Below are 18,036 nucleotides of genomic sequence, written 5' to 3' on the forward strand. Positions count from 1 at the left end.
AGACCGGGGTTGTGCATGATGAAATACTTTGTGTGATGAAGATGGAGCATAGCCAAACTATATGATTTTGTAGTAATAACTTTCTTTAGCCATGATATTTTGAGAAGACATGATAATTTTATTAGTATGCTTGAAGTATTATGGTCTTAATGTCAAATGATAGACTATTGCCTTGAATCACTCTTATCTTAATATTCATGCCATGATTAGTTTATATGATCAAGATTATGCTAGGTAGCATTCCACATCAAAAATTATCATTTTATCATTTACCTACTCGAGGACGAGAAGGAATTAAGCTTGGGGATGCTGATACGTCTCCGTCGTATCTATAATTTTTATTTTTTCATGCCAATATCCTACAACTTTCATATACTTTTCGCAACTTTTTATACTATTTTTTGGACTAACATATTGATCCAGTGCCCAGTGCCAGTTCATGTTTGTTGCATGTTTTTTATTTCGTAGAATATCCATACCAAACGAAGTCCAAACATGATAAAAACTTATGGAGATTTTTTTGGAATATATGTGATTTTAGGGAATTGGAATCAACGCAAGACGAAGCCCGAGGGGCCCACAAGCCCTGGAGGCGTGCCCCTTCTCCAGGGCGCGGCCAGGAGGCTTGTGTCCACCCCGTAAGGCGGTTGGTGCCCTTCTTTCGCCGCAAGAAAGCTAATATTTTGATAAAAATCGTGTTAAAATTCAGCCCAATTGGAGTTACAGATCTTCAAGAATTTAAGACACGGTGAAAGGCCATTATCTGGGAACATAGAAATAGAAGGAAACAGAGAGAGAGAGATAGAGAGAGAGAGAGATAGAGAGAGAGAGAGATCCAATCTCGGAGGGGCTCCTGCCCTTCCACCTCCATGGAGGCCAAGGACCGGAGGGGAAACCCTCCTCCCATCTAGGTGGGAGGCCAAGGAAGAAGAAGAAGGAGGGGGGCTCTCTCCCTCTCTCTCTCGGTGGCACCGGAATACCGTCGGGGCCATAACTATGATGGTGATCTACACCAACAACTTTGCCGCCATCATCACCAACTCCCCCCTCTATATATGTAGTGGTGTAACACCTCTTCTCCCCGCTGTAATCTCTACTTAAACATGGTGCTCAATGCTATATTATTTCCCAAAGATGTATGGCTATCCTATGATGTTTGAGTAGATCTGTTTTGTCCTATGGGTTGATTGATGATCATGATTGGTTTGAGTTGTATGTTTTTTTATTGGTGTTGTCCTATGGTGCTCTCCGTGTAGCGCAAGCGTGAGGGATCCCTGCTGTAGGGTTTGCAATACTTCATGATTCACTTATGTGGGTGGCATGAGTGATAGAAGCACAGACCCGAGTAAGCAGGTTGTTTGCGTATGCGAGTAAAGAGGACTTGATACCTTATAATGTTATGGTTGGCTTTTACCTTAATGATCCTTAGTAGTTGCGGATGCTTGCTAGCGTTCCAATCATAAGTGCATATGATCCAAGTAGAGAAAGTGTGTTAGCTTATACCTCTCCCTCATATAAAATTGCAATAATGATTAACGGTCTAGTTATCGATTGCCTAGGGACAAATAACTTTCTTGTGAACAAAAGCTCTCTACTAAAACTAACTTAGTTGTTTCTTTATCTAGACAACCCCTATCTTTTATTTATGTGTTCTCTATTATCTTGCAAACCTATCCTATCACACCTACAAAGTACTTCTACTTTCATACTTGCTCTAGGTAAAGCAAACGTTAAGCATGTGTGGAGTTTATCGGTGGTCGATAGAACTTGAGGGAATATTTGTTCTACCTTTAGCTCCTCGTTGGGTTCGACACTCTTACCTATCGGTAAAGGCTACAATTGATCCCCTATACTTGTGGGTTATCAAGACCTTTTTCAGCCGCCGTTGGCGGGGAGAAATAGCGTGGGGTGAATATTCTCGTGTGTGCTTGTTTGCTTTATCACTTAGTAGATTTTATTTGTTGTTCTAACTTGTTCTCTATCTTTTATTATGGATATGGAACACAAAATACCAAAAAATAGGTGTACTTGCTACTCATGGAGGTGGGGAACCTCCTAAAACCCTCGATGCTTGTTATGCGGAAAATATTAAACAATACTTTGATAATCCCGAGAAAACCCCATTCAACTTCATAATGGGAGACACGTTGGATCAATGTGAATACTTTAGGGATTATCGCTTGACTCAAAAAGGGAAACTCTCGTGGGATCAAATTCATATGTTGCATTTATGCTCGGACTTTATGCTTGAGATATGATTATACTTGTTGCTCTAGGATGAAGGCTCCACACCTTCCCTTCTCATGTAAATTTAGTGATAATGAAACCTTGGCTTCTTATGCTAATGGTATATATGATTACTATCATGTGGAACAAATAGAAGAATTTGTTGCTTTTAAGGGTGCTTATTTTTTTAGAGAAGGAGGTTAAACCCCCGGCCTCTGCATCAATTGATGCATGCAGCCATCTTTATTAATTATTTCACAGAGGTCTGACAAGAACATAAATCAATTCACCCGAAGCCACCGCTCACACCTACAAACTCGATAATATGGAGTTCTCTCACTCTCCATATCTAAAACTTGTGTCGTCGCCGATCCATCCACATAACGTAGTAGGACCAACAAATGATGCAGCCTACATAAAGTGCACATCACATGCATATGTTTTAGAAGCCGCCATCATCATCGGACCACGGAACCATCTTTAGGAAAGAGATCTGCATCATCCTTGCCATTCCAAACATCCGTTGACGCCACCATGACGCCCAACGATGCCGCCGCCCTGCGCTTGTCCGTCCAGATGTGAAGACTCTGGAAGATCCGTCATGTGTAGCACCTGACAACCAGGCATGACTCAGCGTAGCACCTGTGGTCAGTCATGACTTGACAACTCCACCAAAGCTCCGTGCAAGATGAAGCCACTACACTCTTGCCTCTTTCTTCCAGCACTGCTCCACAAACGATGCTCCCAGGAGAGAAACGACACCGTAGTACCGCCATCATCCGATCTGGAAGACCAGGTCCTAGGGTTTCCCCCAAAGCAGCATGAGTGGGTCGACAATAGTTACATGATGATGCTTTCATCAAGGTAACAACGCAAAACACCTCCATCGCCCACCAACGGATCAGTTTTCACTTGAAACTATGTCTCCCCGACTCATAGCCAAGACTAGATGAGGAATCTCGAGACCCGACCACCCAGCCGCAGGCCGGTCACCTTTGATGAAAGAGATGACCACCACCGTCGGTTGCACCAGTCAGAATAGATCTAATCACCACCAGGCCCTCCACGCCGCTGCCGCCGATCCAAAGCTGATGGTGCATTGTCGTCGCTCGAACAAGGCAGGCCGCCATGCCCGCAGCCCTCGCCGCCTCTGACGCCACCGCGACACAGCCATTGCCATCGCCAGCACTGCCACCATAGCCGCCACTAGGACGTCGGCCAGCCAGCACACCGCCATAGTACAGATCTGGGCCATCATGAACTAGATCGGCACCGCCGCAGTCTAGATCGGGGTCACCCCTTGAGCCAGGGTGCCCCACGTTACCCTATCACCTGCCAGGGGAGGAGTGCCTCTACTGTCGTTGTTGCACGCACAAGCTATTCCTAGCACCGACCACCGGCAGCGACGGAGGGGAGGGAGAGGAAGGAGCGATGACCCGACGACTAGGGTTGGAGCCCATCAGTCTCCCGTGTGAGGGGGAGACGGAGGGGATGGGAGGGGATGGACTTAAAGGTGCTTATGAAATTGAATATTTGTTTGGAAAGTGTGAAAACTATGATGATGTTATTTACAGACCTGAAAGTTATGCTATACTTAAATATTTCTATGAGAATTATGAATATAATGCCGATATTTATGAGTTTACTGAGAAAGTCTCTGCTGTCCAAGAAGAGACTAATATTTTACAGGAATCTATGGAAGAAGAAATTGATGACTCTGTCAGCTCATTGGATGAAAAAGATGAGGAGGAGAGCGAAGAACAAAAGGAGGAAGAGCGGATTGATCACCCGTGCCCACATTCTAATGAGAGTAACTCTTCAAATCATACATTGTTTAATTTCCCTTCATGCTTACCGAAGGATGATTTCTATGATAACTGCTATGATCCCTTGGATTCTTTTAAAATATCCCTTTTTGATGAAATTGATGCTTGCTATGCTTGTGCACATGATGCCAATATGAATTATGATTATGGAGATGAACTTGCTATAGTTCCATATGTTAAGAATAAAATTGTTGCTATTGCACCCACACATGATAGTCTTATTATCTTTCTGAATTCTCCCAACTACACTATACGGGAGGGAGAAATCGAAGCCATCGTCATCACCAATGATCCTCTCATCGTGGGAGGATCAATCTTCATCAACATCTTCAACAACACCATCTCCTGTCAAACCCTAGTTAATCTATTGTATTCAATCTTTTCCTCAAAACCTCATATTGGTACTTGTAGGTTGCTAGTAGTGTTGATTACTCTTTGTAGTTGATGCTAGTTGGTTTACTTGGTGAAAGATCATATGTTTAGATCCATAATGATATTTATTACCCCTATGATCATGAACATGAACATGCTTTGTGAGTAGTTAATTTTGTTCCTGAGGACATGGGAGAAGTCTTGTTACAAGTAATCATCTAAATTTGGTATTCGTTTGATATTTTGGTGAGATGTATGTTGTCTTTCCTCTAGTGGTGTTATGTCAACATCGACTACATGACACTTCACCATGATTTGGGCCTAGGGGAATGCATTGGGAAGTAGTAAGTAGATGATGGGCTGACAGAGTGACAGAAGCTTAAACCCTAGTTTATGTGTTACTTCGTAAGGGGCTGATTTGGATCCACATGTTTAATGCTATGGTTAGATTTATCTTAATTTTTCTTTCATAGTTGTGGATGCTTCCAAGAGGGATTAATCATAAGTTGGAGGCTTGTCCCAGAAAGGACAACACCCAAGCACCGGTCCACCCAAATATCAAATTATCAAAGTAGCAAACGGGAATCATATGAGCATCATGAAAACTGACTTGACGATAATTCCATGTGTCCTCAGGAGCACTTTGCTTTATATAAGAGTTTTTCCATGCTTGTCCTTTGCTATAAAAAGGATTAGCCACCTTGCTGCACCTAAATTGCATTTGTTACTTGTTACCCGTTACAAATTATCTTACTACCAAACTATCTGTTACCGATAATTTTAGTGCTTGCAGAAAATACCTTGCTGAAAACCGCTTGTCATTTCCTTCTGCTCCTCGTTGGGTTCTACACTCTTAATTATCGAAAGGACTACGATTGATACCGTATACTTGTGGGTCATCAAGACTCTTTTCTGGCGCCGCTGCCGGGGAGTGAAGCGCCTGGTGAGTGGAATTTGGTAAGGAAAAAATTATATTACGTGCTGAAATTTACTCTCACTTGTCACCATGGAAAATAATCCTTTGAGGGGCTTGTTTGGGGCATCTTCACCTTGACCGGAAGCACAAAGAGTTGTCCCTCAACCTACTGCACCTACTGAAAATATTTATTATGAGATTCCTTTGGGTATGATAGAGAAACTGCTAGCTAATCCTTATGCAGGAGACGGAACATTACATCTTGGTATGCTCCTAATCTTTATGGATGGAATTTATGAATTATTTAAGCTTGCAAGTTTTCTTGGAGAGGAAGTCGAGAATAGGTATTCCCTTTACCTTTGAAGGGAAAGTCATTGACATGGTATAAGCTATGTGATGACATTGGAGCATGGGACTAGAATCAATTGAAATTGGAATTTCATCAAGAAAAACATATCCTATACATCTAGTTCATCGTGATCGGAATTATATATATATATATATATATATATATATAATTTTTGGCCTCGTGAAGGAGAAATTATCGCTCAAGCTTGGGAGAGGCTTAAGTCAATATTATATTCATGCCCCAATCATGAGCTCTCAAGAGGTATTATTATTCAGAATTTTTATGCTCGGCTTTCTCGTAATGATCAATCCATGCTCGATACTTCTTGTATCGGTCCTTTTATGAAGAAGACTATTGAATTCAGATGGGATCTTTTGGAAAGAATTAAATTCACCTCCGAAGATTGGGAGCTCGACGAAGGTAAGGAGTCAGGTATAAGACTCGAGTTTGATTATGTTAAATCTTTTATGGATACCGATGCTTTTCATGAATTTAGCACTAAATATGGACTTCACTCTAAGATAGTAGCTTCCTTTTGTGAATCCTTTGCTACTCATGTTGATCTCCCTAAGGATAAGTGGTTCAAATATCATTCTCTCATTGAATTAAAAATAGTGGAACCTACTACAGCTGAAGAGGAAACTGTTACATATAGTGCTAATCAAGTTGTTCCCACTTCTTATGTAGAGAAACCCCCTTTTCCCGTAAGGATAAAAGAACATGCTAAAGTTCCAATAGTGGTTAATAAAATTTATATAAGAACACCTATGCCCTCTGAACAAAATAAAGTTGAACCTAATTTTGATATGGTTAAAGACCTCTTGGTTGAAAATATGGATGGGCATGTTATCTATTTCTGCGAAGAAGCTACTGGAACTGCTGAACCCGATGAAAAGATAAAAATAGACCTATTGTTGGCATGCCTGTTTTCTCTGTTAAAATAGGATATCATTGTTATCATGGATTATGTGGTTTGGGTACTAGTGTTAGTGCTATCCTGTTTACTCTATATCAAGAAATTATGATGATATTTCTCCTCGTGAAATAGAGGATATTGATGTTACTATTAAGCTTGCTAATAGAGATACTATCACACCACTTGGGATTGTCTGAGATGTCGAAGTCTTGTGTGGGAAAATAAAATACCCTTATGATTTTCTAGTTCTTGGTTCTCCACAAGATGATTTTTCCCATTATATTTGGTAGACCTTTCCTGGATATGGTTAATGCTAAGATTGATTGCACTAAGGGAATAGTTACTGTGAATTTTGGTGATGTGTCTCATGAGTTTAATTTCTCCAAATTCCATATACAACCTTGTGATAAAGAATTACCTAGTAAGGATGAAATTATTGGTCTTGCTTCTATTGCCATGCCTCCTACTGATCCATTAGAACAATATTTGCTAGATCATGAAAATTACATGCATATGAATGAAAGAAACGAAATAGATGAGATATTATTTAAAAAAAATGCCTGTTTTGAAACAGAATTTTTCAGTTGAGACTCTTGGAGATCCTCTTCCACCCAAGGGTGATCATGTGTTTGAGCTTAAACAATTACCAGATCTTTGATATATGCTTATCTTGATGAAAAGAAGATATATCGTGTTATTATTAGTGCTAACCTTTCAGAGCATGAAGAAAAGAGATTGTTGAAAACTCTGAGGAAGCACTGTTCCGCTATTGGATATACTCTTGATGATCTTAAGGGCATTAGTCCCACTCTATGTCAGCACAAGATTAATATGGAACCTGATGCTAAGCCAGTTGTTGATCACCAGCGATGATTAAATCCTAAAATGAAGGAAGTGGTAAGGAATGAAATATTGAAGCTTCTAGAAGTAGGTATAATCGATCCTATAGCTGATAGTAGATGGGTAAATCTTGTCCATTGTGTCCCTAAGAAGGGAGGTATTACTATTGTCCCTAATGATAAAAATGAACTTATCCCAGAGAAAATTATTATAGGTTACAGGATGGTAATTGATTTTTAGCGAATTAAACAAAGCTACTAGGAAAGATCATTACCCCCTACCTTTCATTGATCAAATGCTAGAAATATTGTCAAAACATACACATTTTTTCTTTCTAGATGGATACTCTGTTTTTCCCAAATACATGTGTTACAAGAGCATCATGAAAAAACTACTTTACATGCCCTTTTGGTACTTTTGCTTATAGACGTATGCCTTTTGGTTTATGTAATGCACCGGCTACCTTTCAAAGATGTACGACTGCTATATTCTCTGACTTCTGTGAAAAGATTTTTGAGGTTTTCATGGATGATTTCTCTGTTTATGGAACCTCTTTTGATGGTTGCTTAAGCAACCTTGATCGAGTTTTGCAGAGATGTGAAGAAACTAATCTTGTCTTGAATTGGGAGAAGTGAGACTTATGGTTAATGAAGGTATTGTCTTGGGGCATAAAATCTCTAAAAGAGGTATTGAAGTTGATAAAGCTAAAGTTGATGCAATTGAGAAAATGCCTTGTTCGACAGATATCAAAGGTATATGAAGTTTCCTTGGTCATGCTGGTTTCTATAGGAGATTTATTAAAGACTTTTCTAAAATTTCTAGGTCTCTTACTAATCTCTTGCAAAAAGATGTTCCATTTGTTTTTTATGATGATTGTGTAGAAGCATTTGAAATACTTAAGAAAGCCTTAATCTCTGCACCTTTTGTTCGACCACCTAGAACCTACCCTTTGAAATTATGTGTGACGCTAGTGATTATGTTGTTGGTGTTGTTTTAGGTCAAAAAGTTGATAAGAAATTAAATTTTATCCATTATGCTAGCAAAACATGCTCAAAGAAATTATGCCACTAATGAAAATGAATTCCTAGCAGTTGTGTTCGCTTGTGATAAATTCATATCTTACATTGTTGATTCCAAAGTAATTGTTCACACCGATCGTGCTGCTATTAAGTACCTTATGGAAAAGAAAGATGCTAAACCTAGACTCATTAGGTGGGTTCTTTTTCTACAAGAATTTCATTTACATTTCATTGATAGGAAGGGAGCTAAGAACCCAGTAGCTGACAACTTGTCTAGGTTAGAAAATATTCTTGATGACCCACTACCTATTGACGATAGCTTTCCTAATGAACAACTAGTTGTCATAAACGCTACTTGCAATACTCCTTGTTATGCAGATTATGCTAATTATATTGTTGCTAAATTTATACCACCTAGTTTCACTTAACAAAAAAAGAAAAAGTTCTTCTTTGATTTAAGACATTACTTTTGGGATGACCCTTATCTTTATAAAGGAGTAGATGGTGTTATTAGACGTTGTATACCTGAGCATGAACAGGAACAAATCCTAGGTAAGTGTCACTCTGAGCCATATAGAGGACACCATGCGGGAGACTGAACGGCACATAAGGTATTACTCCCTTCGTTCCTTTATATAAGGTGTATTTGCTTTTTGATAAAATTCCAGAATGTAAGGTGCATTTCTTCTAATTCCTCATAATTCCCTTGTTAGCCCTCTAGAAAAAGGAAAGTATCTCTCTCCTGATTGTATATATCTCTCCTTGTAGCAAAAGAAGGAAACTATCTCTATGTTGATTGCATGTATCTCCTGGACTAACTGATTTACTTGCCACTAACCCAAAAATTCTCCAAGGGTAATTTTGTCCTAACACGTCTATAATTATGTGCCTTGGTCATCGTGCCCAAAATATTTTCGCGAGGTTTGGAGTCCCTAGATATTTAATGACAGACGGTGGTTCACATTTTATTCATGGTGCTTTCCTTAAATTGCTTGCTAAATATGATGTTAACCATAGAATTGCATCTCCTTATCACCCTCAGTCTAGTGGTCAAGTAGAATTAAGCAATAGGGAAATAAAGTTAATTTTGCAAAAGAGTGTCTATAAGTCTCAAAAGAATTTGTCTAAGAAACTTGATGATGCACTTTGCGCTTAGAGAACTGCTTATAAAAATTCTATGGGTATGTCCCCATACAAAATGGTTTATGGAAAAGCATGTCACCTACCTCTTGAATTAGAATATAAAGCTTATTAGGCAATTAAAGAACTCAACTATGATTTTAAACTTGCCGGTGAAAAGTGGTTATTTGACATTAGCTCACTTGATGAATGGATAACCCAAGCCTATGAGAATGCTAAACTATTCAAATAAAAAGTTAAAAGATGGCATGACAAAAGAATACAAAAGCGGGAATTTAATGTAGGGGAGCGAAAGATGTGAGCTCAGATGGAGATGATGCCCCCCTACCTCAACTAGGGGATATGCATGTGGAGTTCAAGAAGTCAAGCTTTCCAAACAGAGTAAACAAATCTAAGATCTAATTATCCTGTCCTATTTTCTACAAGAAAGCAAAGACACATTATGTAAAAGGGTGCTAAGGCTTGAGCAAGACAAAAATGATTTGAGGGAGGAAAATTTCATCCTCAAACGCAAGTTGGAGAAGCTTTCTGCCACATCACCAACTTCATCACCACCACCTCCGAAGAATGAGACTTGAGTACATAGTTATGGGCACTCCCCTTGGCTTGTGACAAGCTTGGGGGAGGTGCCCCGATATCGTATCATCATCACATCTTTATCATTATCGTTTATCTTAGTTCAGTCTTTTCGTTATATCATAATCTTGTAGAATAAGAGTTTTAGTACGATTTAGTCTTTGAGTTTTGCTTTGTGATCTATCTATGTAATCGACTGTGAAAGTTATATAATAAAGATTAGTTTTGGGTTAAGTGTTTTGCTTTCTTGAGCATGGAAAAGGGAAATAAAGAGAGAGTAAAAAAATAAAAGAGTATATAATAATCTCATGGGGAGTGATGACTTCACATACAAGAAGTATGATGCATAAAATTCGTTGAAGGTTGACAAACATAGCTTTGGTAATTGTTGCAATTAATAGGAAGTGATAAAGGAAGAGAGACTTCACTTGTAAATACACTATCTTGGACATCTTTTATGAGTATGAGCACTCATTAAAATATTATATGCTAATATGTTGATGTTAGACAAGGAAGACAACATAGTGGGTTATGTTTTCATATATCTGAATAGAAGTTATATTGTCACGGATCCTCCAACATGTGAAGCTTGTTTCTACCTCATGTTAGCCAAAAGTTCCACACCAAGTAGAGATACTACTTGTGCACCCAAAAATCCTTAAACCCAGTTTCATGCCATAAGAGTCCACTATATCTACCTATGGATTGAGTAAGATCCTTCAAGTAAGTTATCATCGGTGCAAGCGATAAAAATTGCTCTCTAAATATGTATGATTTTTTAGTGTGAGGAAAATAATCTTTATACGAAGTTGTGATGGGGAAGAAATAAAAGCGACGGTCTGGATAATAAAGTTTTCTATCACAAGCGGCAATATAATTTTGTGCATCCAAACAAAAGCGCATGACAACCTCTGCTTCCCTCTGCGAAGGGCCTATCTTTTATTTCAAGTACATACCTTTACACAAGAGTCATGGCGATATTCACCATTCCCTTTATTTCTAATTTTTCTTTTTGGCAAGCATCATGTGTTGGGGAAAGATCTAGACACACATATCCACTCGGATGTAGGGATCATGACTTATTACTTTTGACGTCACCCTTGAGGTAAATGGTTGGGAGGCAAAGTTATAATACCCTATTTTTCTATGTGTCTGACTGAAGCTTTGACCATAAGTATCGCATGAGTGTTAACAATGGTGAAAGATTAAATGATGGTTGAATATGTGAACTTGCCCAATAAAAGCTCTTACATAGACTCTTTCCGATATTATGATAAATTGCAATTGCATCAATGACTAAGACCATAGTTTGCTAGCTTTCAATGAAGTTTATGGTTCATACTTTACCTTGTGATGAATTATCACTTTAGCATGATCATTTATATGGCAATATATTGTTGTTATAATGATGATCATGATGCCCTCATGTCCATATTTTGTTTTATCGACACCTCTATATCTAAACATGTGGTCATGGCTATCGATTTCGGCTTTCACTTGAGGACAAGCAAGGTCTAAACTTGGGGGACTTGATACGTCCATTTTGCATCATGTTTTTATGATGATATTTATTGCATATTGGACTGCTATTACACTTTACGATACAATTCGTATGCCTTTTCTCTCTTATTTTGCAAGATTCACATGAAGAGGGAGAATGTCGGCAGCTGGAATAATGGACCACAAAGGAGAAAATCTGAGATACCTATTCTGCACAACTCCAAATGTCCTAAAAATTTATGGAGAAGTTTTTTGGAATATATAAAAAAATATTGCGCGAAGAAAGACCAGAAGGGGACACACCATGTGGCCACAAGCCTTGGGGGCGCCCTACCCCCCAGGGCCGCCCCCTGATCTTGTGGCCCCCTGTGCAGCTCCCGGTGCCCATCTTATGATATATGAAGCATTTTAACATAGAAAAATAAGAGGAGGGCTTTCGGGACGAAGCTCCGCCGTCTAGAGGCGGAACCTGGGCGGGAGCAATCTAAGGCTCCAGCGGAGCGATTCTGCCGAGGAAACTTCCCTCCAGGAGGGGGAAATCGAAGCCATCATCATCACCAATGATCCTCTCATCGTAGGAGGATCAATCTTCATCAACATCTTCAACAACACCATCTCCTCTCAAACCCTAGTTCATCTCTTGTATTGAATCTTTGCCTCAAAACCTCAGATTTGTACCTGTAGGTTGCTAGTAGTGTTGATTACTCTTTGTAGTTGATGATAGTTGGTTTACTTGGTGGAAGATCATATGTTTAGATCCCTAATGATATTTATTACCCCTCTGATCATGAACGTGAACATGCTTTGTGAGTAGTTACTTTTGTTCCTGAGGACATCGGAGAAGTCTTGTTATAAGTAATCATGTGAATTTGGTATTCCTTCAATATTTTGATGAGATGTATGTCGTCTTTCCTCTAATGGTGTTATGTGAATGTCAACTACATGACACTTCACCATGATTTGGGCCTAGAGGAAGGCATTGGGAAGTAGCAAGTAGATGGTGGGTTGCTAGAGTGACAGAAGGTTAAACCCTAGTTCATGTGTTGCTCCGTAAGGGGCTGATTTGGATCCACATGTTTAATGTTATGGTTAGATTTATCTTAATTCTTCTTCAATAGTTGCAGATGCTTGCGAGAGGGGTTAATCATAAGCGGGAGGCTTGTCCAAGTAGGGACAGCACCAAAGCACCAGTCCACCCACATATCAAATTACCAAAGTAGTGAACATGAATCATATGAGCATGATGAAAACTAACTTGATGATAATTCCCGTGTGTCCTTGGGAGCGCTTTGCTTTATATAAGAGTTTGTACAGGCTTTTCCTTTGCTATAAAAAGTATTGGGCCACCTTGCTGCACCTAAGTTACACTTTTTACTTGTTACCCGTTACGAATTATCTTACTACCAAACTATCTGTTATCGATAATTTCAGTGCTTGCAGAAAATACCTTGCTAAAAACCACTTGTCATTTCCTTTTGCTCCTCATTGGGTTCGACGCTCTTACTTATTGAAAGGACTACGATTGATCCCCTATACTTGTGGGTCATCATAAACTTTGCCAAGCCTTGGGCTCATTTATTCGGCTTTTGCTTGGAACATTCGAACAGGTTGAAGCTTTTGATTGAGGGCATTGATCTTTTGTCTGTCCCTTCATTAATTGTGCTTAGGCGAAAGCTGGTTCCCGACCAAGCCCCCGAGTGTGGAGCATGTCCTCACTCAGGACATTTTTGAACTAAGGCGAAACAGGTTCGCAGCCAAGCCCCCGAGTGTGGAGCGTGTCGTCACTCGGGACATTTTTGAACTGAGGCGAAACGGGTTTGCAACCAAGCTCCTGAGTGTGGAGCGTGTCCTCACTCGGGACATTTTTGAAGTTAGGCAAAATGGGTTCACAATGAAGCTCCCGAATGTGGAGCGTGTCCTCACACTACAAAAAAATACACTTCCGTGATGATACGTGTTTGTCACAGTAGGTCGCATTTTCTGTCATGCATGTACATGCATGACAAGTTTATGACAGAATCAAGATAGTCATACCTCTGCTGTCGTAGAAGTGTTCCATGACATTACCAAAATTATCATCACAGAAGTGTCCACTTCCATGATGATAAATCGCGTGTCACAGAAGTGCTTTCGTCAAGGGTGACCGACATGTGGCATCCACCATAACGATATGCCGTTAAGCTATCGGGTCGGGTTTTGGATCTGATATCCCGTTAACAGCCCCGACCAATGGGAAATTTCCACGTGTAAAATTCTTATTGGCCGGATGAAACACGTGTCAGCTCGTCAGTGGGTCAGATAGGCGCCTATGATACGTCGACACGTGGCACGGCCCAACAGAGGCCCATTCCTGTGAAAAGGCCGGCCCGTTTGACTTGGTCAAAAGGTGGCGGGCTGGCCCATGTAAAGCCTGTTAACGGCCTATTCGCATATAGCCCATTTACAGCTCGCTAACACCCAAGGCCCGTTACGCCCTATCCGAATTAGGCCCAGTAGCGTCATCTGGGCCACCCAATATGATTCCAGTCCGTTTTCACTTCTGGCCCATGTATGGCCCATGACATCTTTCGGCCCATATGAGGCCCTATGTAACTCTTGGCCTATTAACGGCCCGTGGTGAAACTGGCCCGTAATGAACAGTGTATCACTTTACACCCATTAACGGCCCGTGGTGAAACTGGCCCGTAATGAACAGTGTATCACTTTATACCATTAACGGACCATTATTCCGTTGGGCCGTTTCCAGCCAATGTTATGTTTTGGCCTTCTTAGAGCCCATTTATTCTTGGGCTCATTTCCAGCATTCATTTACTTACGGCCGTTACTGTCATTTTCTGCTTGTGGGCCAAGTTCGGCCCGTGGTTACAGTCGGCCCGTTTGTGGTCCGTTAATACGTTGGGCCGTTTTCATAGCGTCATCAAATATGACCTATTAATGATGGCCCATTATGGTCAGCCCATGAACGGACGATTCCAACTCTAGCCCGTTTACGGCCATAATGCGGCCTGTTATTGGCCCATGTTTGGCCATCGATCATACTGCCCGTATGAGGCCCATTGATGATACGGCCCGTAGAAGGCCCATTGTTTCTATGGCCCGTAGAAGGCCCATTGTTTCTACGGCCCGTAGAAGGCCCATTGTTTCTACGGCCCGTAGAAGGCCCACTATTTCTACGGCCCGTAGAAGGCCCATTGTTTCTACGGCCCATAGAAGGCCCACTGTTTCTACGGCCCGTAGGAGGCCAAGTGTCACAACAGTAAATATTAGCCCATGGTTATTGTGGCCTAGTTTTAAAAAATAGGTTGTTGCAGCCACTAGCAAACCGCGGAAAAAGAACTGCAATGACTAGAAGCAAACAAATAAACAAGACAACAAGGAAATAAAATAAGCAAGCAACTTACGCTAGGCTATCATGGCTATCACACATATTACATCCACTGGGCATCAAAGTTCGCCACCAGTGCAAATAAACGGGCCGACAAAAGAATATACAAAAATGAGAGCACTTCAGAAGGCACTAGGCCTGGCCAGGTCGCCCCCCCCCCCCCAACAGCTGAAGAAGCTGAGTAGACCTCAGTTGTGTCAACGATAGATGCATCAACACTAGATTTAAGGCATGATGGTGCGCACGGCAGTCCTCTAACATCTTCATTGCATCTTTGACTTCAAGTCGGAGCTGAGATGAAGCAAGCCTTTCCTCTTTAAGTTGAGACTGAAGAAGTCGAACTGATTGAGGCAGCGACTGCACGGAGGTTGTCTCACACCTACTGGTGAGTAGCTTCAACTCACTGTCTTCATCAAGATAGGACCTTGGGATCATCTTGCTGTCCACAAGATGGTTTGGCTCACTATCTTCCCTAAAGTTCTGCCTGGCGTAAGAGATACGAGTCTGAAAGAGAAACAAGGAGACACGTAACAGGTTTCACAATTATATAAGCAAATAAATGGATCTGTTCTGCATAAGGAACATGTTTTTACAACTACAATTTGAAACTGGTAGTTGTTGCAAACATCCAATCAGATGTAAACAGCAAAGCAAACAACAGTGGAGGAAATTATGCCTATCCAAATCTATACTAGAACAAAGTTTAAAGGCTTGAGAAGGATGAACTTACATTATATGTTAACACGGGCTAGACAAAGCCCTTCTCCATGTTGATGGAAGGATAATTCAATAAATTCCCCAAAGAAAATTCATTATAAGCGTTGCCATTATTCTACATTTTGCAAAGAGTAAATATAGATCAAATAATATTGGAAGAAACAGAGGATAATGAAGCTCAGGTGCAGACTGATGATACATAATCAAATAGCAATTAATTAAGTACAGTGTTACAAGGCAAAAGGGAGAGAGGTACTGACAAGCGCAATGCAGAGCCCATTATTGTTTTGAGTTCGTATGATCCTTTGAGCAAGGAGATTCATATGAAATTAGTTTTCATACAAGAGAGAAGGTAAGGCACAAGCAAAAATTTAGGAGTTCAAATTTTGAATTGATATCATAGACAGTACCAGACGCTGGGCTCCCAGCAGTTCTATGTAGCGACCCAACTCGGTAAGAGTCGAAGTCTCTGTGCTTACCATGCTAGTCCCTAGATTGACTTGCTAGCACACACAGTACTCGATGAAATAACAGAAATAACACACATCTCTTTATTACATTGATAGTCCAGGAGCAATACATTTATTACAAAATAGGGCATAAAGCCAATAAGCAAATATTGCGGAAGCAAAGAAGTAAATGAGTCCAACTCCACGAGCAAGGTTGAGTGTAGAACGTCAACCTATCGCACCTTAATCCTCGTCGGATATATCTGTAACGTGATAAGTTGCAGCCAAATGGGTCAGTACATCGAATGTACTGGCAAGTCACATCATAGTGTAATGGACCTACTTTTACATGTAGTTTGGCTAGTGGAAAGCTCTAAGTTTAGTTTTTTTTTGCATAAAGCTAGTTTTTCCCTATTAGAAAATATTGTTATTCTACTACTACACATTTGCATAGGATGAGTTGGCAAATCCAACTCCATCCGTCCCCAAGTTTCATTCAAACCCCAACTATTTAATTAAAGGTGAGGAGATCTCCCGGCATTTCCACTACTAGATGCTCAAGTTGTCCGTAACCGGGGACACGGCTAATCGATTAGGTTGAAAACTCTTCAGAGGTTGTGCACTTTTACCCACAAGACTCGACCACCTCCATGATCGGAAGATCGAGACATAGCCTTTCGAAAATGTTCCCCCTTAACCCACGGATAGGCCGGTACACCTATGTCATTCTACATCTGCTAGCCCATCTCGGAAGGGGGCACACTAACTACTCAACTAAGCCAAAGCCCATATTGTCCTGTGGCTGCACACGTAAGCTTCTAGACATGGGAATATGATTGATCTCTTTGAGCCTGAGCGGACGGTCCACTAGTGGTGCACCACCATGGATTTCCCATGCGTGCCCCACTGTACTTCGCCACCATTCCCACAAGTTTTCGCCCAGGTAGTTCATTATTTGACTTAGGTCTTATTTACTACATTGTCACTCATCTCTCACAATGATCACTCCCCAATCCACGTCTACTTAGCATAGCAACATAAAGTAAAACGATGGTGACAAAGTTATATGGTTCCGACCTACCTCAATGAACTACTGGGTGAAAAGCAAAGTCATGCGGCACCAGTGTCCTAGCATGCAGTCCTACCGCAAAGAACTAAGTGCATAATAAACACATAGGTAATGAAACATGATCAAGATGCAACTTGCCTTGGTACTGCTGGTTGAATTCTAAAGACTGATAATATTCTGCTTCGCACTCCAGGCAATCTATCGCAAAGAAGATAAACAAACATAAGTAACATCCCAGAGACGAAAAGAACATGCATTGCAAAAAGTCTCGGAAAAACCAAATGAACATACAACACACTAAGCTACTACAGAAATACTCTAAGTGCAAAACAACATAGGCCTGTGGTTCAAAGAGTGATGTGAAATATAGTGCATACTATGCATACTAGTAAAAATATTTAAGGGCAGATTCTAGTGTGTGAAAATTATTGTGACAAAGGTCCAGGTGATAGGGCTTTGCTACGGTGACAGTATGCAAAAAGAATCAACTTAATCGGAGCTACGGTTTGGGAGATATGGCTATTTGAAGTTTGAATTCGAATATGAATAAATTCAAATTTGATTGTAACAAAAGTTTGCAAAAACTATGCTACTGGATAGATCTAAACAATACGAAGAATTTTCCGCTGGTTTCATCGAGTTTGGATCTACGGTTAAAAAGTTATGGCTAATCTAAGATCAGGGACTAATCTGCTATTTACAGGGACTAAATGGTGAAGAAAACTAGTGCAAATAG

Source organism: Triticum aestivum, chromosome 7A, assembly GCF_018294505.1.
Source record: "Triticum aestivum cultivar Chinese Spring chromosome 7A, IWGSC CS RefSeq v2.1, whole genome shotgun sequence".
NCBI lineage: Eukaryota > Viridiplantae > Streptophyta > Magnoliopsida > Poales > Poaceae > Triticum > Triticum aestivum.